This window comes from Hemicordylus capensis, chromosome 5, assembly GCF_027244095.1.
Source record: "Hemicordylus capensis ecotype Gifberg chromosome 5, rHemCap1.1.pri, whole genome shotgun sequence".
Lineage (NCBI taxonomy): Eukaryota > Metazoa > Chordata > Lepidosauria > Squamata > Cordylidae > Hemicordylus > Hemicordylus capensis.
Window position 1 is genome coordinate 11,291,042 of NC_069661.1, and position 26,312 is coordinate 11,317,353.

Sequence of the window (26,312 nt, forward strand, 5' to 3'; positions counted from 1 at the left end):
GTTACAGAGAGCATCAATGGACAGTAGAGCTACTTTGTAGCAGCCAGCAGAGAAAGAGCTTCTTTCTCCTGGAAGCCATAGAGGTGAGTATTGTTGGAAGCAGAGGCACTCTTACCCCTAGACTTTGGGGCCAAAGTCCAGGGTCTCCACACTTCCTGGGGGCCCTGAAATCCTCTTTAGTCTGTCCTGGGTGGTGTGGTCTGTGCCCTCAGGAACCTACGGGTTAAAAAATGATGCTTAACTTGCAGCAGAGGGGGGGAACCAAAGGCCTTTGGGTCCAGGCTCCAAAATTACGTAGGTGCACCTCTGGTTGGAAGGTTATGTCTTGTGTTCTCTTATGTCCTTCCATGCCCAAGTTTAGAGATCCATGTTTCAGAGTTTATCAGCCTTTGGCTCACTATTAACCTCTGCAGACATTTTGGCCAGTCTCAGTGTTGAAATATTGCATTGCTAAGCTGGATTAAGCAAGTTGCACAGAGACACCACAGCTCTGAGGAACATAGGAAGCTGCCTTATACTGAATCAGATCCTTGCTTCGTCTAGTCACGTATTGACTAGGAAGATTAAAAGGAAAACCTCGTGAAATCCCGGCAGTGTACATTTTTGAATGAACATTTGCACCAGCCTCCCAGGCTGATCACTGCATCCTCTGCATCAGCAACTAAGTTTTTATGATAGGGCTTAGGAACATAGGAAGCTGTCTCATACCGAGTCAGACTTTTGCCCCATCTAGTTAAGTATTGACTACACTCACTGGCAGTTGCTCTCCAAGGTTTCAGGCAGGAGTCTTTCCCAGCCTTACTTGGAAATGCCCATCTGGGACCTTCTGCCTGCAAAGCAGATGCTCTGCCACTTGAATAGTGAACCTTGAAGATCAGCTGCCACCCAGCGCCTCACTCTGCTGCCATGACAGCTGGTCAAAAACAGAATTGCAGGTATTTCAAGCCAGCCACCTAATGGTGCAGTGGGGAAGTAACTTGCCTAGGGAGCAAGAGGTTGCTGGTTCGAATCCCCACTATTATCGGGCAGCAGTGATATAGGAAGATGCTGAAAGGCATTATCTCATACTGCACAGGAGATGGCAATGGTAAACCCCTCCTGTATTCTACCAAAAGAAAACCACATGGCTCCATGGGCACTAGGAGTTGACACTCACTCAATGGCACAACTTTACCTTTAGCAAGAATCTCTAATTAGAGCCCACTTGACCAGTTTCCCTCTAACAAGGATTCCCAGATGTTGTTGACTACAACTCCCAAAATCCCCAGTTGCAATGGCTTCTGCTTGGGAGTTATGGGAGTTTTAGTCAACAACATCTGGAAGTCCCTGTGAGTGGGAAAACTGTGCTCTTGACCCTTGGAGTCAGGTGAATATGGGCAACTAACCATAATCCGAGTTCATGTTATATACATCCCTACTGTATGATCAGTTCCTCAGTCTTAGTAGTAATGGAGGGAAGTAATGAGGGTTCTCACTTGCTTGAGGTTCTTGCCTGCCTCTTGCTTCTGCCCATGCTTCTCATCTCCTATGTTTCATATCTCCTTGTTAATTTATGGGTGTCTGCCTCAACTAACAACCTGGCCACAGTTACCCATGCCTTAGTCACAACATGGCTGGACTACTGTGACATGCTCTATGTGGGGCTGCCCTTGAAGAATATTCGGAAACTGCAGCTAGTGCAAATTGTGACAGCTAGGATTATATCTGGAAGTGCTCACTGGGATCACATCACACACATTTTGAAAGAGCTGCACTGGATGCCAATCTGTTTCTGGGTCCAATTCAAGGTGCTGGTTCTGACCTTTACAGTCCTTAACATTTTGGGCCCGGGATACCTGAGGGACTGCCTGCTCCCAAAGATTGCTGCCTGCTTGACGAGGTCATCTGAGGGGGTCTCTGCTCCATGTGCCGACAATGAGGGAGGCTCAGCTGTTGTGCACGTGGGACAGGGCCTTCTCAGTTGTTGCCCCCAGACTCTGGAATGCTTTCTTGGTGGCTATTCGCTCCTCGGTTTCCATCAGTTTTTAGAAAGCGAGTGAAATCTTGGCTATTCACCCAGGCTTTTATGTGAGTGTTTCTATTGCTGTTGCTCTGTGTTGCTTTTTAAAATTGTTATATTGTGCTGGTTTGCAATCTTTTTAATCAGATCTGTATTTTTATATTCTAGCTTAATATTGTATAATTTTATAGTCTTGTTTTAACTTTTGTGTGAACCACATTGAGATTGTTTTAATGAAAGGCGGTATAGAAATTGAACAAACAACAAACCTGTTTGCTGTGTAAAAAGTAAGAGATTTAAAATAAGAAAGGAAAGATGTTTTGTCATAGCCAGGAGCAACATGATGCTCCTGGAAAGGCTCAAAAAAAGAATGACTAACCAATTTCATATAACCTTATGCTCTGAGCAGGGATTGGACTAGAAAACCTCTCAAGTCCCTTTCTATGTTTAATTTCTATGATTCTATAGAGGGTTAAGAATCTATATCTCTGAGTTAAGAATTTAAGTCAAAATGGACAGAGTTAAGTAGATTCCAGGAGAAGTGTCCTCTTTCTATCAGCTGTTCTCCAAACTTCTGTGACTATGGGAAGCTCAAAAGGATGAATGCAATATTCGTCCCTGGTTGTTTCTGTCATCTGATTTTCAAGATATACTGCCTTTGCACATGGAAGTTCTGTTTAACTTTGCTTGATAGGATATGGGGTCTGAATTGGAAGTGACTATGCATCTGAGCTTTGTTTTATGCTACTGGAAATATCTCAAGAGACAGTGACATACTGTTATTTTAAATTATTTAGCAGCCAATAATTTAAATATAAATTATTTACCACTGTGTTCTGCTCTGCTGTTGATACACAGCTCTGTACCATGACTGAGAATGGCATGCGGATAAATATGGGAGGACACAGAGTCATATCTCTTTGTATCTCAAGAGCTTTTACACACGCTGAAAGCTTAATTGGCATTGACAAAGCTCTTTCAGAACAGAAGCCCAAGAATGTAATGAGCCATTGCTTTGGGAAAGTATCAGCCTACTGGGGGATTTGTCAGTTCTCCTGGCAAAAATGTTCACAGATTCATATGAATAAATTCGTTTTATTATAATTTTATCTCACCCTTCCTCTAAGGGGACCCTTCACCACAGGAAAGGGGTGTACACAAAACTGGATTGTCTGGTTCAAGTCCAGACCGGAATCAAACCCTCTCAGGTTCGGTTTGGTTCAGGGGGTTTAGTGATTTAAGAAGAAAAAATACTCACCTCCATACTCACTCACACACAAAAGAAATACTCACCTCCTCTAGGGGGCACTGCCACAGCTGCAGAGGGGTCTCCAGAGGTACCTCTTCCCCCTCCAGTCTCGAACCCCTTGGGGGGTTTGTGCCCAAATCACCCGGTTCGCGTGGTCTCCAGCCTGTTCTGGGCCTGCCTTCTATTGCGGCGGCCATTTTGGAGACTGGCGCACATGCCCAATGGGCCTTTTCATGGCTGTGTCACCCAGTGGGGTTTGGTCTGATATCAAAACATCGAACTGAACCGGTTCAGTGTCAAACAGGTTTGGAATCGAACCTGTTTGCACATCCCTACCACAGGATGGTGTAGAATCCAAGGGAATGAGTTGTGGTATGCAAGGACAAGGCAGGGGAGTGGAATCGGGAATATTAATAGTTAAATGAAATAGATATTATGTACAGAGTGGCAAGTGCAAACTGCCTTCAGTACTCTTGCTGCTGGCTGTTTATTAGCCCCACCTCCACTCCAGGACTGGAATACAAGGAACTAGAGCCCCATTCAAAAGCTGGACTGGATCAAGGAATGGATTAACCAAAAACACCACAGATGGGTAGCTCAGTGGGAAAGCATGCATGCAGAAGGTCCCAGGTGCAGTCCCTGGTAGGGATGTGCATGGAACTGGCTGGCCCAGTTCAGTTTGAGGCTGGACCGGCCTTGAACCCAACCAGGCCACTTCAGTCTGGCACCCCCTTTGACCCCCTCCCCCAGTTCAGTTCGGTCCGGGGTGTTTCATGGACCACTTTTAGTTTAATTTTTTTAAACCTTTACTCCCCTCGGGGGAGTTCCTGGAGGCAGCGGGGCGAGGGTATGTGGAGGCCCCCCCTCCCCCCGCTGGCCTTCCTCATGCCCCCCTTGGCCAGTTGAGCCACTCTTCAGCTGGTTTTTGGCCTTCACCCAGCAGCCTGGTGACCATAATGCAGCCCGCGCACCTGCGCACTTGGCCTTTGCGTGGGCTGCATAATAGCCGCTTGGTGAAGGCCGAAAACTGACCGAAAAGCAGCTGAACCAGCCGGGGGGAGGGCATGAGGAAGGCCGGCGGGGGGAAGGGGAACCAAACCGATGTTGAACCTGTTTCCCCACCCCTAGTCCCTGGTGTTGCAGAGGCATTACTTTTCCTTTATAAGTAATTGAAAAGGAAGCCAACTTTAATGGAGAAACAAGATTTTGAGATGTATTACTTACTAAACATAGGCTAAGAAAGCAATCAACAGGCTAACAGACACTTATGCAGAGAGAGAGAGAGAGAGAGAACCTCTCAGTTGGAATTCAATTCAGCAAGTGAAGAAGCAGACAGACTATGACTCTGCCCCCAAGGCAGTACATTCAAACATAGACAAGCATGCCCCACCCACATATAATGTCCGTGGAGAAATACAACATTCCCCTTCTCATTATCTCGTTCTTGAATTCCGAGTCCCACTTTTTGTTTTATAGGGCATGATTGGCAAGCCTCTGTCTGTAGAACTTATAATCAAAATGTTTATAATATGTTCAGGGAGACAGAGGAAGGGGGTGGGAAAGGAGTGCTGGAAAACAATGAGTATGCACAAAGGTTTTTCGGTTGCTAGAGAGTAACAACAGCCCTCCAGGTTCATAGGCAAGGCCAGTAATTGGCTGGAGAGGGTTTGAACAGGCTCGCTTTGCCTCACTGAATTTGTCACGCTCCAAAAATACTTTCAGTCCCATTAGGCATTTCATTGCTGGTTTTTATTGCTGCCGATAGTTTAGAAGAAATTAATGATGCTCTAACCACAAGGTCTTTTCTTTTAAAAAATGGAGTTGAAGAGATGATGGCACACTCTGGACACACACACACACACCAGTGATCATTTCAAGAGAAGAAAATTAATATTCTGTGTAAAAGCCTGCTTATATTGTCGTCAGTGATGGAACTTCTATTACTAACCGCATGCACCCGACTGCGTTTATTTTTTCAGGGTTAATCTTCCATTGAATACAGCTTGTGCTTTATTTGCTTTCTCATTAAAGTGACACCCAGTCTTGAAATATTTACCTGTTAGTGGTCATGCATGAAAAATTATGAAGGTCCATAACTCTCAACTCAGTGAGATAAAAAAGGGAATGGGGGGCGGAGGGATGGGTGACAGGGAAAACAGCAATAGTATTATGTGTTAATCATATAGCAACATCAATGTGTATGGAGTGTTACAGAGAGTCAGTGTGGTGTAGTGTTGAGAGTGTAAGACAACAACCAGGGAGACATGAGTTCAAAGCCCTGTTGGGCCATGAAACTCACTGGGTGACTCTGGGCCAGTCACTTATCTCTCAGTCTAACCTACCCCACAGGGTTGTTGTGATGAATCATGTAAACCACTCTGTTCCTTGGAGGAAGAAGCGTGGAATATAACTGTAAAAATGAATGAATGAATAAAGCAGAAGATGGAAGATATCTGCCCCAAAGCACTTACAATCAAAATATTGGTAATGGGGAACCACATGTTGCATAGTATTATGTGGGTGTTTCCAATTGGCCCATGCTGGTGTGGGCATCTAAGGATGTGTCAGTGCCAGTGCACAAATACTTAGAGCAGTGTGTCTGCACTTCAGGAGCAGTACTTGCCTTGGAAACATCGGCTGACATTCTAGCTAAATTTACTAGAAGTCCTGTTGAGAAGTAGTAGTCCTTTAGACTACCCCCTCAGTGTTAGGACCAGTCCAGAATGAGAGTCTTGTGATGAAGGGATAACTATGCCAATGGAGGAGGACAAATTGCTTGTTGACACCAAGGCACTTGGTTGCCCATAACCCCTCTGAACTGGAGGAGGATCCCACAGAATCCCTGCCCCTCAAGTTGACCTGCCAGGAAAAGAGTCACCAACCCCCATTTCTAAACATCCCCAGATTACTGTCTGCCAGGCAGCTGGAATGTTGGATCCATCAGAATTCACAGCCCCTCTTCCAGAACCAACTACAATTCCAGGGTCCCTTTCAGGCTCCCCTCTGGGTCTCCAGCAGAATAGATGATACAAATCTATGGTGTGGTCACATCTGGAGTACTGCGTACAGCCTTGGTCACTGTATCTTAAGAAGGATATTGTAGAACTGGAAAGGCTGCAGAAGAGGGCAACCAAAATGATCAGGGGCCTGGAGCTCCTTCCTTATGAGGCTAGGCTACAGCATCTGGGGCTCTTTACTTTGGAAAAGAAGCGACTAAGGGGAGGTCAAGATGATTATACACCATGATCAAGGTGTATAAAATTATGCATGGAGTGGAGAGGGTAGACAGAGAGAAATTTTTCTGCTCTCACAACACTAGAACCAGAGGTCACCCCATGAAAATGAAGGTTGGGAAATTTAGGACTGGCAAGCAGAAGCACTTTTTCACACAGAGCACAATTAATCTATGGAATTCTTTGCCATGTGATGTGGTGATGGCCACCAGCTTGGATGGCTTTAAAAGGGGTTTAGACAGATTCATGGTGGACAGGTCTATCAATTGCTACTAGTCTGGTGGCTGTAGGCCACCTCCAGCCTAGGAGGCAAGATGCCTCTGAATGCCAGTTGCAAGGGAGCAACAGCAGGAGAGAGGGCATGCACACACCTCTTGCCTGTGGGCTCCCCAGAGGCATCTGGTGGGTCACTGTGTGAAATAATGCTGGACTAGATGGGCCTTGGGCCTGATCCAGCAGGGCTCTTCTTATGTTCTTATGGAAGAGACAGAAGAGTGTGTGTCCTGTAGCCCAAGCCTTACCCAACAACAGGACTCCTTGAGAGCAGGAATAAGCCTGTTCTGAAGGAGCTCCTCTAGAATAATGTTTGCCTAAGCCAAGTAGGAAACAGCAAGGCTCCTCCAACTTACAAAACCTGCTGTTCTGGCCCAAGCAGGTTCCAACAGCTCTCCCAGACCATGAAGCTATTCACATGCAACACCAAAAACTGGACTAAGGAAGCCAAGCCTGCTTTTCGGTGCATGTGTGTACCTCCAGGAGCATCGCAGATCCCTCTTAGGGAGCCCACTACTTAGCCAAGGGAACCCCAAAAGTGGGCTAAATACTTGTGTGTCCACGCCACGTAGCTTCATATGGCACCTACACACAAGTAGCCTCCTGACCAGCCTTGGGAAGCTCCCCATAATGCACCTTGCACTTCCATGGTGCATTATGGGAGCTCCAGGAGCCTCCTGGCCCCCCAAACCTCCCTGCTCCCTCTCTATTACTGGCAGAAGCCAACAATCGTCTGGGCAGTTGATCTGGCTGCCCAGTAACATGTACAGGAACAGCTATAGGGGAGGTAAGCTTTTTGCGGCTTCCTCCCTTCACCCCATCTGAGCCCATTCTCCAATTGTGAGTTATCAGGATACTGTGCTGCTGCCTTGCCTTCTTGTGGGTTCTCAGTCTTCTCTCTCACTTCTTCAGGTCTGCAACCTGTAGGTGTTCCTCCACATGTTCGTGTCCCCATCCCAGTTGGTTCTGCAAAGGTTGAACAGCTGTACCTGGTAAGACCCTGCTAAGTGCCTGCCTGGAGGTGATATTGGGCTGGATGAGGGATAACAGGCAGAAGCTGAATCCAAACAAGACGGAGGTACTAGGGGTCGGGATCCACCAAGAGCCCCTGGTGGCGCAGTGGTAAAACTGCCGCCCTGTAACCAGAAGGTTACAAGTTCGATCCTGACCAGGGGCTCAAGGTTGACTCAGCCTTCCATCCTTCCGAGGTCGGTAAAATGAGTACCCAGAATGTTGGGGGCAATATGCTAAAAATCATTGTAAACCGCTTAGAGAGCTCCGGCTATAGAGCGGTATATAAATGTAAGTGCTATTGCTATTGCTATTGCTATTGCTATTGCTATTGCTATTGCTATCCAAGAGATGGTTTGGATCTGCCTCTTCTGGATGGGGTTACACTCTCCCTAAAAGATCAGGTTTGTAGTCTTGGAGTGCTTTTGGATCCCAATCTCTTCCTGGTCTCTCAGGTTGAGGCTGTGGCCAGGAGTGCTTTTTATCAGCTTCGTTGATACACCATATATGTCAATTTCTGGAGATAAATGACCTTAAAATGGTGATCCATATGCTGGTAACCTCTAGGCTTGACTGCTTTGATGCACTCTATGTGGGGCTGCCTTTGTATGTAATTTGGAAACTACAATTGGTTCAGAATGCAGCAGCCAGGTTGGTCTCTGGGTTTACTCGAACGGACCATATAACACAGATTCTAAAAGAACTGCACTGGCTGCCGATAGGTTTCCGAACAAAATACAAAGTGCTAGTTATTACCTATAAAGCCTTTAACTGCTTAGGCCCAGGGTACTTAAGAGAGCGCCTTCTCTGTTGTGAACCCTGTCACCTATTAAAATCATCTGGAGAGGTCCAGTTACGGTTGCTGCAAAACTGTTTGGTGGCAACTTGGGATCGGGCCTTCTCTGTGGCTACCCCAGGGCTTTGGAATGCATTCCCTGCAGAAATAAGTGCATCTTCTCTGTTTGTTTTTAGGATGACCCTCAAGATGTACCAAATGTTTAAATTTTAATGTGTTTTTACCTGTTATGATTTTTATCTTAAAAAAAAAAAAATTAAATGTTTATATTTTGTATTATGTTTTTAATTCTGTACACTGCCTGGAGATTTTATATTAGGTGGTATATAAATTCAATAAATAAATAAATAAATAAAATAAGAGAGATATGCCCTGATCTCCAACCCTGAGCCTGTAATCTGCATCTCCTAGGACCACTTCACTGCTGCACCTGGTGAGAGGACTCTTATTTGATGAGCCTTGAGGTTGATGCTGCACTCAGTGTGGAACAGTCGGTAGTGATCTTGAGAAATTTTGTCAGGAGGTCAGCCAAGGTAAGAAGTACTCCTGAAGTGCAGGCCCACCAATTTAAATACTCACACACTTTCACTCTTGCACAAGACTGCTGACACTTCCCAAAATGCAGGCCAATCGGAAATGCCTGTGGCAACATGTGGGCTAGGACATTCAACAGAGAGAGAAGAGAAAGATGGAGGCAAGGGTTAAAAAGTGGAAAACTTGGTCTGTTTATTTGCATGTATTTAGGCATAATTTTAGTAAGTACAGAATGGTGTTTAAGGGGTTACGACACAGGGATTCAAATGAATGGTAAGGGAAAGGGAAATGATGTAAAAAACTACTTCACACCCTAAAAGGTTTGCAGTTTCTGATGACATAGAGCTGAACTGTGAAAGTATTGCCAGTTTTTCATGAAAGGCAGTCTTGAAAGCCACTCCACATTTTGACATGTTGCAGGGTTGGGGGGCATTAATTGCTTCAAAAGTATTTACATACTGTATGAAGGAAACATTGGCCCCAGTCTGAACTGCCTTGATTTACCCAAGGTGACAAGAGCATATAGCTCTATCTGGCTACACACAGCATTGTAGCATTAATACATTTACTGGGCTGCTTCTCACAGTCACTGCAAACCTGGGATTCCCAAGCAGCACGTGCTCCCACAGAGTTTGTTTTGAGAACTTGAGGTTTTTCGCCAATTGCCGATTTGCCCTGTGTAAACACCACATTTAAACCAAGATCATTAACCCTAGAGTTGAACTCAGTTTTAGTCTATGCTGGTTACACAGCCATTTTTCTGTGGAGCAAATCTGAGATTAGCCAAAAAACAACACCACCCAAATAAATGGAGTTCTCATGACATGCTCCACGGGAACACTTGTGGCTTGGAAAAGGCAATCTGTCAAATTCTCCTTCCTCTTCTATTGTGCCTGCAAAAATGGCAGTAGGGGCTTAGCAATAGAATTCTGATACTAATAGGAACTTATCACACAAGCATCTGTCACCTGATCGACACATCCATTATTTCAGATTTTCATTTTTCTCCCTACTATCAGCCTTGGACTCGATTCCCACACATGGCCTTTTCAGCCTGTTGTGCTGCTTCTTTGCACAATCCATCTCATGCCCTAGCAGAAGGAGATCATTAATGATCCTGACCTTCCACTTAGCACTGACAAATGTAGAAGATAGCATAAAATAATCTAATGCGAAACAGAGCACATGTTGCTCTGGTTAAACAACCTTTTAAAGGCAGGAGAGGACCAGCCTGAGATTCTCCTGGGGCAGAAAATCCTATGTCTCGAGGCAGCATTAAAAAATAAAATAATTCTGGGGAATTTTTTATTTTTTTATTGATTGTTAAATTTTTATACCGCCTCTCATTAAAATAATCGCAAATCATGGCCTTCTTTTTAATGATACTCTGAATCTGCCACCTTAGGTAGTTGTGTCATTCTGCTCAAGGGTAGGGGCCCAGCTCCACCCCTCCCTATTTTCTTCATTATCTCCCTCACTCAGGAGCCATCTGGGAGAGGGGAGATCACAGGCCCACTCTTTCCTAGCTATGCCCCTGGGTAGGGCCATCCCAAGCCTCAGAGATAGGCTGATTTTGCTTAACTGGTGATGCCATCAAATGTTGCTTGAAATGGAATTTGGAAATGAATTTCGCAGCTCCTGCATGGGCCAAAATCTGAGGGATTTCCAGGATTTCAAAGAGTTTTGCAAAGAGTAAGAGGCTGTTCTCAAATGCAGCCTAACCAGGGCTAGGGACGCTGTGCGGGAGAACCACCGGGATTGGGCGGCACTGCCTAGCCCCACCATTTGCCCTGACGAGCACTACCTTACCCCTGGCTATTTGCTCATTTGTGAGCACAGCTGCTTCCAGCCCAGCCACACACAGAGACAGGCATATAGAGCACCCATCTCTTGGGAGAATCCCCCAATGCATTGCACGCTGCATTGTGGGCTTCACAGAGGCTGGGACAATGAGTCCCAACCTCAAATCAACCCACCCTGCTTTGCAGAACACGGAGCAGGGCCGGTCATGCGGAAGCACTGAGCGTGCTTCCACCAATAAAACAATTGTCGGGCAGAGGGGGGCAAGGTTTGGAAGCCTTCTCCCTGCCCACCTGCCCAGCCGATTGTGTGAATGGTCCCTAAGATTTTCTCAGATGATATAGTTTCAAAGTTGCCACCATATTTTGCCAAGAGTGAAATTTCAAAGCAAAAATTGAGACTCCTGCATGCCCAAAGCACTCAAGGAATTCCAAGGGAAGCTTTAAAAGGTGTAACAGGACTAAGAAGAGTTTATAGTGGGGCACTAATTGCACATACCTATATTCAGCCTAGAAAGCTGGATGAAATGTAGCTGAAATGACTGCCTTGGTTGGCCTGATGGATGATCTCCAATTGGGAATCAACAGGAGGAGTATGACCCTGTTGGTCCTCTTGGATCTCTCAGCAGCTTTTGGTACCATCAATCTTCGTATCCTTCTGAGGGGATACCAAGGGGAATACCAAGGGCCTGAGGGGTTTGGGAGTGGGAGGCACTGCCCTGTCATGGTCCTGCTCCTACCTCTCAAGTAGATTCCAGATGGTGTCCCTTGGATATTGTTGCTCCTCAAAGTGAGAGCTATTATACAGAGTTCCACAGGGCTCCATTCTATCTCCAATGCTTTTTAACATCTACATGGAACTGCTGGAAGAGATCATCAGGAGATTTGGGGCAGGGTGCTATCTATAGGCAGATGACACCCAGATCTATTTCTCCATATCAGCTTCATCGGGAGATGGCTTAACCTCTCTAAATGCCTGCTTGGGATTGGTAATGGGCTAGATGAGGGAGAACAAACTGAAGTTGAATCCAGACAAGATGGAGGTACTCATGGGAGGCCAGAGATTGAGAGTGGTTGAGAGCTGCCTTTTCTGGATAGGGTTGCACTCCCACTGAAAGATCAGGTACATAGCTTGGGAGTACTTCTGGACCCAACCACTCCCTGTTATCTCAGATTGAGGAAATGGCCAGGAGTGCTTTTTATCAGCCAGCTATGTCCAGTTCCTGAGACAAACAATCTTAAAACAGTGGAACATATGCTGGTAACATCCAGGCTTGGGCCCAGGGTATTTTAGAGAGTGCCACCTTCTTTATGAACCCCACCGCCTATTAAGATCATTGGGGGAGGCCCGGTTGAGGTTGCCATGGGCATGCTTGGTGGTGACCCAAAACTGGGCCTTCTCTAGGGTTGCCCCGAGGCTCTGGAACACACTCCCAAATGAAATCAGAATCTCTCCATCTCTGGTTGCTTTTGAATGGCTTTTGAAAACACACCTGTTGCATCAGGCTTTTAGTTTTTGATGTTTTAGAGTTTAAAAGGGGGTTTTTTGGGCAGTAATTTAAATCTGGTTTATATGCTTTGCGGGGGGGGGCAGTCTTAGCTGTTGTTGGTTTAGATTGTAAACTGCCCTGAGATTTTATATAGGGTGGTATATAAATGTGTTCGTTAAATAAAATTAAGTAAATAAGTAAGTAAGTAAGTAAGTAATGTTTATGTCCTTTTAATTCAGTGCAATGCTTTCTGCAACAGCAGGCCAGATGTTTCTGAAAATGACACAGATAGGTAATAATGAAGAAAGCCATCCCCTGATGGGCCTTTGAAATAGGAAAGGCCATTTGACATGTGCCGTGCTAACGATCCTTTAGTTAATTTCCAGTATATAATGGGGACTTCAAAAGCAATGCAGCCTTTAAAAAGAAAAAAGAGAAAGCACATACTTCTCTATGGTCCTGAATTTTTAGATTCATTTAAAATGGTTTTTAAAAGAAAGGTACATTGCCTTCAGAGAAAGAAGGTCACATACTTACCACCTTCTTAGGGATGAATATCCAACCAGCTGGATCTCAGTCATTTCTCAATGGATCCACACCAAATTTGGAGAGCTTGTCAACAAATTAAGTTTGTACCAAATTTCAGGTATTTGGGTAAATGATTTGGATTTTATGAGTGTAGAGGACTTGATTTGACTGAAATTAGTTTTTTATTCCTCACTTTTATTTATTCATTCGGTTAATTAGTTAGTTTATATACTGCCTGACTCCAAAGGCTCCAGGCAGTTCACAAAAACTAAGACAAGAAAAACCCAACTATTAAATTAATGACATAGGCACTCCTTTGCCTATATGATAATACTGCTCTCATGTTCTTCCCCCAGGAAATATTTTTCCCCATACTAAAAAGCCCCAGGCCACTATTTTTATCCTTACCTCCGAGGGACCATGCTCCTACACATTTTTAACCTTTTGAGCAACACTTCCAGCTCTGCAATAGCCTCTGGAGACATGACAAGCACAACTAAGAACACAGGGAGCTGCCATATACTGAGTCAGACCATTGGTCCATCCAGCTCAGTATTATCTACACAGACTGGCAGAGGCTTCTCCGAGGTTGCAGGCAAGAGTCTGTCTCTCAGCCCTATCTTGGAGATGCCAGGGAGCACTGCAGGGGCTCTTCCCAGAACAGCTCCATCCCCTAAAGGGAATATTTTCCAGTGCTCACATGTAGTCTCCCATTCACATGTAAAACAGAGTGGACCCTGCTTAGCAAAGGGGGCAATTCATGCTTGCTATCACAAGACCAGCTCTCCTCCCTTAGACTAGTTCTCACCCCAGCTCAACACAATATTCTCAATGTGGCCATTGCTCACAAAAAAATAAAACTCAGTTATGTGATATGCATGCATCTCTCCCTTGCAATCAAAGCATGAGCCTTACTTACCTCCCTCATTTTCTAAGATCAATGTGGTGCAAGCTCTTCTAACCCCTTCTTTTTACTTGGAAGGTTTGAGTCTTCCCACTTTTCCCTCTCTCTCTCTAGTGCAGTAAGATTGGAAAGGAAGATGAAAAGGAGAACCTTGTGAAATCCTGGCAGTATGCATTTTTGAATGAACATTTGCACCAACCTTCCAGGCTGATCATTACACCCTCTGCATCAGCAACTATGTTTTCAGAATAGGGCATAGGAACATAGGTAGCTGCCTTACATAAGAACATAAGAACAGCCCTGCTGGATCAGGCCCAAGGCCCATCTAGTCCAGCATCCTGTTTCGCACAGTGGCCCACCAGATGCTGCTGGAAGCCACAGACAGGAGTTGAGGGCGTGCCCTCTCTCCTGCCATTACTCCCCCGCAACTGGTACTCAGAGGCACCCCGCCCCCTAGGCTGGAGGTGGCCTATAGCCCTCCGACTAGTAGCCATTGATAGACCTCTCCTCCATGAAGTCATCCAAACCCCTCTTAAAGCCATCCAGGTTGTCGGCTGTCACCACATCCTGTGGCAGAGAATTCCACAAGTGGATCACGCGTTGTGTGAAAAAGTACTTCCGTTTGTTGGTCCTAGACCTCCTGGCAATCAATTTCATGGACTGACCCCTGGTTCTAGTGTTGTGTGAGAGGGAAAAGAATCTCTCTCTCTCCACTTTCTCCACACCATGCATGATTTTATAGACATTTATCATGTCTCCCCACAGTGGTCTTTGTTCTAAACTAAATAGCCCCAGGTGTTGTAGCCTTGCCTCATAAGAAAGGTGCTCTAGGCCCCTGATCATCTTGGTTGCCCTCTTCTGCATCTTTTCCAGTTCAACAATGTCCTTTTTAAGATGTGGTGACCAGAATTGTACGCAGTACTCCAAGTGTGGTCGCACCATAGTTTTGTATAAGGGCATTATAATGTTAGCCGTTTTATTTTCAATCCCCTTTCTAATGATCCCTAGCATGGAATTGGCCTTTTTCACAGCTGCCGCACATTGAGTCAACACTTTCAACGAGCTGTCAACCACAACCCCAAGATCCCTCTCCTGGTCCATCACCAACAGCTCGGATCCCATCAGCATATACTTGAAGTTGGGGTTTTTCGTCCCAATATGCATCACTTTACACTTGCTAACGTTGGACCGCATTTGCCATTTTGTCGCCCACTCCCCCAGTTTGGAAAGATCCTTTTGGAACTCCTCACAATCCATTTTGGATTTCACTACCCGGAAGAGTTTGGTATCATCTGCAAATTTGGCCACATCGCTGCTTACCCCTGCTTCTAGATCACTTATGAATAAATTTAAAAGCACCAGTCCCAGTACAGATTCCTGGGGGACCCCACTTCTTACTTCCCTCCATTGTGAAAACTCTCCATTTATACCTACCCTCTGTTTTCTGTCTTTCAACCAGTTAGCAATCCACACATGTACTTGTCCCTTTATTCCATGACAGCTAAGTTTCCTCAGGAGTCTTTGATGAGGAACTTTGTCAAAAGCTTTTTGGAAGTCCAGGTAGACTATGTCAACTGGATCACCTTTATCCACATACTTGTTGACACTCTCAAAGAAGTCCAAAAGGTTGGTGAGGCAAGATTTACCTTTTGCGGAAGCCATGCTGGCTCACTCCCAGCAGGGCCTGTTCTTCTAGGTGCTTTACAGTTTTATCCTTGAGGATGCTTTCCATCAATTTGCCTGGAACGGACGTTAGGCTAATTGGCCTGTAATTCCTTCTACTGAGTCAGACCATTGCTCCCTCTAGCTCAGCGTTGTCTACTCAGACTGGCAGCAGTTTCTCCAAGGTTGCAAGCAGGAGTCTCTCATCCCTATCCTGGAGATGTCAGAAAGGGAACCTGGAACCTTCTGCATGCAAAGGTTCTTCTGCTCCAGGTGCTGTCACCCTCTTTCTGATGCAGGTTCATGAAGAGCATGCTTTCAGACATAGCACACACCTCACTGAGAGCACCACTTAGTTTGGCAAGCCAACTTCAAATCTTGGTTACATCTCTTAGTCTGAGCCCCCAAGTCAACCTTGAGTTCCTACCGTGGCATGGGTTCAGACATTCACAATCAGGACAGTTGCCAACTTTGCAAGTTGGTTCTGCATTATGTGTGAACCCACACAGAGCACTGGAGGCCCTTGCACGCCTCTTGTATCCAAACCACCCACCTATCTGGGTGCAAGTTACTCAAGCCACTCACATGGGGATGGATTGTATCCATCAGTTGTGAGCTCTTTGGGGCAGAAACCTATATTTTGTTACTCCATAAAATTCCATGCACATTCATGATATAATATAAAGAATACTTTGCTACTTTCCCTGGAGCAACAAAACAAGTGTCTAATTGCACCTATGATTTAATTGCACCTTGCCCTTGCTTTCTCACTTGACCTGAGCAAGCGACGACTGAGACACCAGCTTTAATTTATACAATCATTTCTCCTCTCTTCCTCTTGGCATTCTGATGTTAGACCTAATAAGTCATTCAGAAGCCACATTATAATAGTTCCTGATCAGAAAGCTCGAGGGAATAATAAGCTTCCCACCAGCGGTTTTTAAAAGCATAGAAACACACTAGAGAGGGATACTGTATATTTTGCTAACAACCACCTCTGATTTTTAAACAAAGGTTCATTAAATGTCAAATCTACAAAAAGCCTCCAGCTTTCCTTTTATTAGACATTTCAGGGAGGGGGGGAATCACTCTGCTTTCTCAAGCTGCAGTGCGCCTGCATAGTTTAATGTAGTCCAAGTGTTTTAATTTTTCATAAATCAGTCTTCTGTGCAAACGTTCTCTAAGCTGGATGGGCAAAAACAAAGCTCCTCTCCTGGAATGGGGGTGGAATGGAATCTATCTTGGACTCTCAAAGTTTTGCAGTCTATTTAGAGAGTGCATTAATGCATTTTTGTTGAAAAGAAGCAACAAGGATGATGGAAACTATCTGTATGATCTGGAAGCAAAATTTCATAAGTGAAGAGTCTGCCAGCAGCTCTGGTGGGCTCACCTTCCCTGGAGGTTTTCGAGCAGTAGCTGCACAACCATCTGTCGGAGATGCCAAATTCAGTTGCAACAGGACACTGGAGGTCCCTTCACCCCTGGTTTCCTAACCCGCACATCCGAATTTGGGGAAATGGAGTTTGCAGGAGAAAGAGACCTGTAGTTTGCCTCCCTGAACTCCAGTCTGAACCTTCAGTTCAGAGTGGAGTTTTGCCACTGCCAACTCCATTTTTGTGGTGCCAGTGTTACATCTGAATGCTGGCAATGCCGTTTCGCTCCCATGGAACCAGGGTTGAAGGAGTAAGCTCCTCCCTCACTCTAGCTTGATTGGCTGTTCAAGCTGTCCTTCAGCTGGTCTTGTGGTAGCAAGAATGAATTGTCCCTTTTGCTAAGCAAGGTCCACCCTGGTTGCATTTGAATGGGAAACTACATGTGCGAGCACCATAAGATATTCTCCTTAGTGGATGGGGATGCCCTGGTAAGAGCACCTGCATGCTTGCAGGCAGAAGGTTCCAAGTTACAAATTCCAAGTTCCCTCCCCGGCATCTCCAAGATAGGGCTTGGAGACACTCCGACCTGCTACCTTGGAGTTTGCTGCTGCCAGTCTGTGTAGGCAATACTGAGCTAGTTGGACCAATGGTCTGACCCAATATATGGCAGCTTCCTATCTTCCTATGAAAGAAGGAAGCCCACACAGCCAGCTCCCCTGCCTCTCTGCAGTCTCACTGATTGCAGAGAGGTAGCTCTCCCCAACATCCAAATGCAGATAGGAGAGTAGGGGGAGGGGCACAGAACTGTGGGTCCATTGGACCCATGGCTCCGTGTTAGATCTACTGGAAATTGGGCTAGATGTTTTCTCTGCACTGAGAAGGGGGTTGGGTTAGAGGACCTCTAAGGTCCTTTCTGATTCTAAAATGCGACAATTCTATTACGCCAATATCCACAGAATCATCATCATCATATTATTATCATTATCATCATCATCATCATCCACATGCACATTTATTAGCTGCATGCACATGTTTAAAGAAGCCTCATTCATCCACTCCTTTATCCCAAAACAAGCAGCTGAAGCTTGTGCAGCCAAACAGTAGACTCCTCCAACCTCCCAGGAGCCAGGCCAGTCTCTTAGCTTCTTTCTTGGCCAGGAACTGGGCTCGGTAAGACCATGTGTGCAGAGTGGGGCAAGGTCATCTCCCCTGAAGATTTCAGCTGGCCTGGTACTGACCTCTCTTGGTCTTGGGCAAGAAGAGAAAACTAGCCTGGAAAGCAGATGGGACATTTTAGCCTGACCCAAAAAGGGAGGATTTCCTAGGAGGAATCTGCCCCATTTTCTAAACAAGTTTGGAAATGTCAAGCCAGCTTCATTAATACGGTAAATTTCATTAATAAGGTAAATAAACCAACAACGTGAATTACCTTCCCTCTCTAAGTATTCCAATGGCTGTTGCTGATGTCTCTTTGTGTTTTGTTTTAGTTGGGACGGGGACCATATTCTTGTTCCTTTTTTTTTTTTTGTAAACCACTTTGAGAATTTTTTCTGGAAATGCAGTATATATACTATAAATAATAGCAGTAAGTAAATACGTAAGTCCTCACTCCCCCAATAGTATTCTCTGACACCCCATGGCTCCCTCGAACTAGCTGTTCTAGAGTCAAAGCTATTGTAAGGACAAACAGGTCTGCTGTCAGATTAACATTCTATTCAGCATGAGGATTTCGAAAAGAAAGCTGTTATGGTTAGTTAACTTGCCTGCCTGAGGAGCCAGGGCAGGACAGGTGGTTGCAACAGTAAATGAATGCACCGCACAGCAGGGACAGGAGAGCCCTTTGGCCATGTAGAATGGCACGGAGGCCGTGCTCTCCGGTGTGAGAACAGGAGCGAGATAATTACCCAGGGGAACCAAACAATACAGCCCTCACTGTTTAGCCCCCCAAATAAATGGACACAGATTTGAAATAAGAAATGCCGTAAGCAATAGGGAGGGGAGCTGGTCTTGCAAGCATGAATTGTCCCCTTTGCTAAGCAAAGTCCCCCCTGGTTTGCATTTGGATTGGAAACAACTGGTGTGTGACTATAAGCAGGGGGGGTGGGGTAATGAAGCAAGGGGGAACGAGTGTCCCTTGGCTGCCACGGTCTGGGGGCAGTGCCAAGGCACCCCCTCTCCCTTGGCCAGGTTTCCCCCTTGCCCTCTCCCACACTCAGGTGCTGAACGATGAACTCTCTGGCTAGAAGCACGAGGTGCACCCAACTTCCTCCCCCAGCAAACCAGTGGACCGGGTCTCATGATCAGTGAGACCCAGTCTAGGGTGCTGAGCGGGAAGAGTGGGCTAAGCCCACTCTCCCCACTCACGAGCGGGCAGGGAGCCCTGGGCAGCTGGATCGGCCACCCACATGATGGCTGGCTCCGAGACAGAGCCAATGGGGGCTGGGGAGCTTGGGGGCCGTGCGGCCCCTGGAAGCCCCAGTATGCCCTGCGCCAGCACACAGGGCATACTGGGGAGACCACCGAGCCGGGAGGCTACTTTTAAGCCTTCCTGCTGGGGGTCTACTCACGGGTAGCTGTGGCGCAGAGCCACGGTGTGGCTACTCACGAGCAGATAGCCTGGGTTTGTGGAGCGCTCGCTCCGCAAACCCGGGCTAAGGAGCGGGCTACAGGAGCGGGTTAGCCGCTCCAGAACCATCGGGCTCGGCTGCGAGCCCGGAGGTTCTTACGATCACAAAAATCGGGCTAGGGTTTTTGTGATTGTAAGAATAGCCCCAGTGTTTCATTGAAATTCTGGCTAGGACTTCTTTCTCTGCCTCGCTCCTAAGCAAGGCAGAGGGCGGAAACACTCAGCCAGTCAGTGTTTCAATGGAATGCTGAGTGGGGAGAGAGTCTGAATGGACCCTTTCTTGGCAGTGGCCATGCCCTCCTGCATCTGACCTCTTTGCAAGGAGGCAGAGAAAGGAGTTCCCAATCCCAGTCAGTGATTCAACAAATCACTGATGGGAAACTTTGTTGGGGCTGACTGGCCCTCTCCCCAGGACTGCCCATGCCCCCTCTGCATCTGATGTCAGGTGCAGGGGCGTGGCTTGGGCGTGCACATGTCCTACACACACACACACACACACAACAATTTAAGACGCAATGAGGAAAGCCGTTGTCAAGACTTCATCCTCTGACCGGTAGTGAGTGCCGGATACCCCTGACTGTTAAGTATTCCCCTTAGGGGACAGGGCCACTCTGGGAAGAGCACCCTGCTTCCACCAATTCACCAGCCCTCTAGTCAAGCATGACTTGTCCCCTTAGCTAAGCAGGGTCTGCTCTGGTTGCATTTGAATGGGAGACTAGAAGTGGGAGCACTGCGAGATCTTCCCCTCAGGGGATGGAGCCACTCTGGGAAGAGCAGAAGGTTCCAAGTTCCCTCCCTGGCAGCATCTCCAAGATAGGGCTGAGAGAGACTCCTGCCTGCCTACACTTTGAAGAAACCACTGCCAGCCTGTGTACTGAGCTGGACAGACCAATGGCCTGGCTCAATGTAAGGCAGTTTCCTACGTCCCTAACACTGCAGAAGCAGTGAAAGGAAATTTCAGTCTCTCAGGATACTCTGTTGCTTACCTGCAAGCTCCCATTTTGCAATCAAGGCTCTCCACCTAGCAACTACTGAACTGGAATCCTTATAATAGGATTATAAATTGTAAAGGCTTGTAATTGCATTCATTTTGGGAGATGGGAGTTTCTTACCATGCCACTTATGTTAAACAGAATCAGGGCATTTCAGTGGAATAGAAGTTTCGCGCTGTAGGGGACCTTGGAAGTCTCCTAATCCAACTCCCTACTCAGTGTAGGAAACTGCTACTGCATCCCTGACAGATGGCCATCCTCTGAATCACAGAATTTAGGACCCGGAAGGGCCTTTGGAGGTCTTGAAGTAACTCAGTTCATCGAGGAAGACGGTATTATCACCTACTATGGATGGTGTAAATTATCATTGTACTTTCTCATGCATTAAGTTACACATAAGAAGAGTGACCCTCTGTGCTTCTCGCATTTCATGGCCACTGGGTTGCATTGATCACAGATCTGGGTTCATCTGTTCAGGATCTAATAGGAAATCATTGTTCCCATTCCTATGCTTTTGTTAACTGACAGCATAGCTAGGAATATTGCTTTTTTTACTTGAAAACTGTTTTATCTTGATTCCACCAAAGCATTGATTGATTGATTGATTGAGTGTTATATTTTGTTTTGCAAACTGGTCAAACATGTCCTAGATTAGGGGTGCACAATTCAATTTTCACAGTGGGCCAGAATCAACCAGGGGAGCAATCAACCACAATCAACCAAAATCTTGCAGGGGATGTTAATGGAATTGCCCCAGGGTGATTGGTAAACATCCCAAAATATTAATTAAAATATAAGCTAAAAATATATAAGCAAATATGATAAAAATTTAAAACATAAAAGCATAAAGCATAAAAACAGTACAGAATACCAAGAGCAGCAGCAGAAACAATAATATAGAAGCCTGGGTAAAAAGCCAGGATTTAACATGCTTTCTAAAAGCTGTGAGGGAGACTGAGGAGTGAATAGCCAACGAGAGAGCATTCCAGAGCCTGGGGGCAGCAACAGAGAAGGCCCTGACCCACATGCACAAGAGCCGAGCCTCCCTCATTGTTGGCACCTGGAGCAGAGCCCCCTCAGCTGACCTTGTCAAGTGGGCAGCAACCCTTCGGAGCAGGCGGTCCCTCAGGTATCCCAGGTCCAAACTGTTAAGGGCTTTAAAGGTTAAAACCAGCACAGCACCTTGAACTGGATCCAGAAACAAACTAGTAGCCAGTGCAGCTCTTTCAAAATGGGTGTGATGTGCTCCCACCAGGCAGCTCCAGATAAAACTCTAGCAGATTGGCCCAGGCTAGAGGGTCAGTCTGGGGGCTGGAAGTATTATTGGCATGCAGAACACGATACAGCCAAGTGTAATGGCAGGTGTCAGGTCTAACATCCAAGGTATGGGTGACTTGCACTAGGATCCAAATAGAGCACACCAAGGAGCACACAGGAGATGAAGTGGAGCACACTGGCTCAAGGAACCCGGGGCAATTTAATCCCAACCATGTCCTAGAGCGACATTCCAGTTGCTCCTCTTCCTTGAATAGGATGGTTCCGGGGAATCTCTAAAGGTTCTATTGTTTGCTGTGCTGCTCTACAACACAATGCTTGAGTGGGTCAAGCGTACCCTGTTATGTTAATTAATTAAATTCATCATCATCATCGTCGTCGTCGTCGTCGTCATCATCAAATTTATACCCCACCCAAACGTACATCTCTGGGCAGTTAATGGAGTGGATGGGTGTGCAAACACAGTATCTCCTTAGGTCAGAAGAACCTAGTAAGCTAATCAGTATTTTAATAGGTTCACCTCTGAGTTTCTATCATCCACTTAGCTTTCTTCTGATAGGAAGGGAGCTACATCGCAGAGCCTTCTCTGACTTCCCTATTCAGGTAATTGGTTTTTAGCTCATTTGAGGCATCAATGGAGGGGAATTAGACCAAGAGGGGATCTCTCTGTTTGCAGAGAGATCTTGAATGGAGAGTTAACTTTGTGAGGTAACTCTTCAGTCTACTTAGGCATTCCAGCAAAGGGAAAGTGTGGTTCTAGTTCCCTTTCAATTTGGTGTTGGCAGCTGCTAAATCTGGGGTAACCATCCCACTGCCTGCTAAGTAACTGCTCCCCAATATGTCAACAAATGGAGAGTTCATGATCCCATGAGGCTCCTGAACCTGTTAAAAGAGAGACCAATACTCCTGCAGACTCAAACATAAGCAGAGAGGCTTCTGGGGACCTGCTGAAAAGCAGTGCTAGCAACAGGGAGGAACAGCAGGAAAGATGACATGCCCCCCACTTCTTGCCTGTGGGCATCCCAGAGGCATCTGGTGGGCCACTGTGTGAAACAGGTAGTTGGACTAGATAGGCCTTGGGCCTGGCTGAGCAGGGCTGTTCTTATGTTCTTGAGTAACCATGACTTGGTGTGTGTGGTGGTGGAGGGCGAGGTTTCAGCATATTAATTATGTCCAAAATAATTATTTGATATATTAATTAAAGTGACGGGAGACAGGGTTCGAGTCCAGGGGAAAGGCAAGGGGAAAGAGGGGTGGGGTCAGTGGGCTCTGGCCCCGGATCCAGGGACATCCCGCCTCAAGCAGCCAACTGCACTAAGCCATTGCTGTTCATCAGCAGGAGAGGCCAAGAATTCCTCGTGGCTTCTGTTGTGACTACATGTTATTTTGTCCTGAGGGCCAGGAAAAAATTCCCTATGGGCCAGATCTGCCCCCCATGCCTAGGTTCTGCAAGGCCTGGCCTAGATTATAGGCCTATCCATGGCTCGAATGTTGGAGTTCTGACCCAACCTCACAGACACACTAGTGGCATTGTTGCGAGAGGCTAGCATGGCCACTCCCAACTGTCCAGTCGAGTCAGGTTGGCATGCTGGCATTCAGCCACTCTCTCCTCCCCCTCCTATACATGAAGCTGGGTAGCGACAGAAAACAGCCCTCCATATTTCCTCTGGAACTAGTGCATCACCAGAGGTTTTCTTTAGTTGTCTGCCTAGGTGGCTGAGCAGCCCAGGTAATCCCACAAGCAGCTGGGCCATTCAGGCATGTAGTAGAATAGCTTTTCATCTAGAAACCTGAATGGCCCTGAGGAAGTGGGGAAGGCTGCCCCCTCACCACACCCAGTTATAGATGATGCGGAGGAATGCATGGCAGGGGCTTTGACAGCTATGTTGGAATATCTGTGAGTTCCAAAACAACAGCACAGAACAGAGTTCCAGCTGTGGCAGGCTCTGGCTGTCATTGTATTTGTACAGTCTTGCTAGATAATGATAGCCTCAATGATAATGCCATCCAGTGGATTCACAATTGCTTGGAAAACTGTACTCAGAGTGTTCACCACTAGCTCCTCATCCAGCTGGAGGGAGATTTTGAGTGGGGTGCATCTGGGCTCTGTCCTGGGCCTAGTGCTTGTCATCATTTTTATCTGTGACTTTGATGAAGGGATAGAGAGAATGCTCATTGGTGACCTCAAAACTAGGAGGAACAACTCAGAAGACTGGATTAACATTCAAAATGACTTTGACAGACAAGAAAACTGGATTGAAATGAATAGAATGAAATTCAGCACAGACAGATGCAAAGTTCTGCACATGGACAAATATACCAAAATTAGACTGCACAGGTGTAGTATGAGGCTTTATAGTACCTCATGTGAAAAGGATCTCAAGATCACATTCGATCACAAGAACCAAGTTGACTTATCCAGGGTGAAAGAATGTGCAGAGGGGAAATGTGCATGCATAGGGCTCTCCCCACACAGTTTAGAACTCTGAAAAAGTAGAATTCCCAGTTGCAAGGGGAAAGTCCTATGTGCATGCAGTTGTATGTGAAAGCATGGCATGCAGGCATTCAAGTGAAAGTGTGTAGCCCTGTGCATTCACCCACTCTGGATATGTCTTGAGAACAGAGCTGATGGCACACACAAGTGAACATAAGTATAACCTGAGAGCTATTCTTTCTCAGGAAAAAACATTTTGGAAATGGAACAATGGGGGTCTTAGGACTGGCAGGAAGAGGGGATGCTTATCCTTTCCCCTAACTGCCATTTATCCCTTTCCCTGTCTGCCATTTATCCCAGCTTGAAATTAGCCCCCAACAGCAGCCTCTGTGAATTCCCAAATGTATATTTGCCCTCACTGTTGCATGTAAATGTAGGTTGCCCAGTTTGCCCCAGTTTTCATGTTTGAAAAGCTGGAAGGTATGCAATTTATGTAATGACTGGGGTTCAGTTTATTTTGTTGGAAGATGCATTTTGCAACATCATCAACTCCTTCATGGGCAGCTACGTCAATGCCACTTAACGCTCAGGATGTCACTGTGTATGGAGCTCATGCCCTCAGAGCAGAGAGAGAACTTCCCAACTCACTGCAGCTGGGAAGTGGCAATTCTTTATGCCCTCCCCTTCCCAAAGAAGCCCTCTGTGCCACCCAAAATATATCCTCAGGGGCTGTACAACTGTCATGGCATATTTTGGGGTGGCATAGTGGGCTTCCTCGGGAAGGGGGTGGTGTCAAAGTTTGCCACTTCCCTGCTGCACAGGTGTAGTTTGTTGGGAAGTTCAGTCAGACTGCTGTCTTAGTGCCCCAGTGTGTCCTTGCTCTGTATGTCAGCTAGTTTTCTTCTTCTCAGTGCTCAAACTTCTATCTTCCCTCTCTCTGTCCCACCAAATAGTACCAGAGGCGTAACTAGGGAAAATGGCGCCCGGGGCAAGCACTGAAATTGCGCACCCCTGCCGCCCCCCCCCCTGCCGCCACCCCCCCAGCATACATCTGACTGACACACATGTTTCAGAAAACTTTTATTTTAAAAATTTAAAAAATTACAAAAATTACCAGAAATTTCAAAATGCGATAAATAACCAACAATGCGATAAATAACTAAAAATGCGAACTCTCCCTCCAAGTAGCCCAGAGTGGTGCACTACATACTTAGGTTTTTCCTCACAAGCAACAACCCTGTGGAGTTGGCTTGTATCTCAAACAACAGAATTATGATGCAATGATGATACACACCACATTATACTTAGGTTTTTCCTCACAAGCAACAACCCTGTGGAGTTGGCCTGAATCTCAAACAACAGAATTATGATGCAATGATGATACACACCACATTATACTTAGGTTTTTCCTCACAAGCAACAACCCTGTTGAGTTGGCCTGTATCTCAAACAACAGAATTATGATGCAATGATGATACACACTACATTATACTTAGGTTTTTCCTCACAAGCAAGAGACAATCTCCAAAGGTCCTGGCATATAACCCCTCCCCCATTTTTCTTGCCAAACTTTGTGTCTTTAGCAGGATACCACAGGCACTTGTTAAAGCTAACACTGCAGGTTTTTCTGAGATGGAGCTGTTATAGGAGCACTTCAGCGAAAACTGAGATCACAAGGCAAGCTTTCACAGTGCAAAAACAAGCATGCCAGCAAGCAGAACTCATGGTAAAACTCTCTTGAAACACCTTGTAACAATGCACAGGCAGCTATGTTACACTGCTTGAGTCAACTCACACTGCTGTACTACCCAGGCTGTGGGAATTGACTCTCAGTTCCATATACATGCATGCATTTAAGATTGAGTGCCAAAGAATCTTTATGATTGTTTTTCTTTCTTTTGGGGTGGAGAAAGGAGCGTATAATGCAAACATTAACACCTGTTAGGCACGTGAGAACCATAGTTGGGCAGCTAAATAAAAGCCTGATTCTTTAATATGTTTTTTTTTTCACATGTGGCTTCTGTAGTTTTTGCAACTCATTCTCACCCTGACACTTGGTCTGCTGCTTCCACCCGCCCGCCGCCGAATCCTTTCTTCCATGCTGTGTGTCCGTGTGTGTCCTCGTCGTCCTGCC

At 46.1% G+C, this 26,312-nt stretch overlaps 1 long non-coding RNA gene across 1 annotated transcript; it reads left to right on the plus strand.

Moving 5' to 3' along the window:
• On the plus strand, nucleotides 1–26,312 carry LOC128326054 (uncharacterized). Its single transcript, XR_008307829.1, has 4 exons — nucleotides 1–83; nucleotides 7,667–7,746; nucleotides 8,973–9,094; nucleotides 26,205–26,312. It is a non-coding gene; the product is annotated as an uncharacterized LOC128326054 (long non-coding RNA).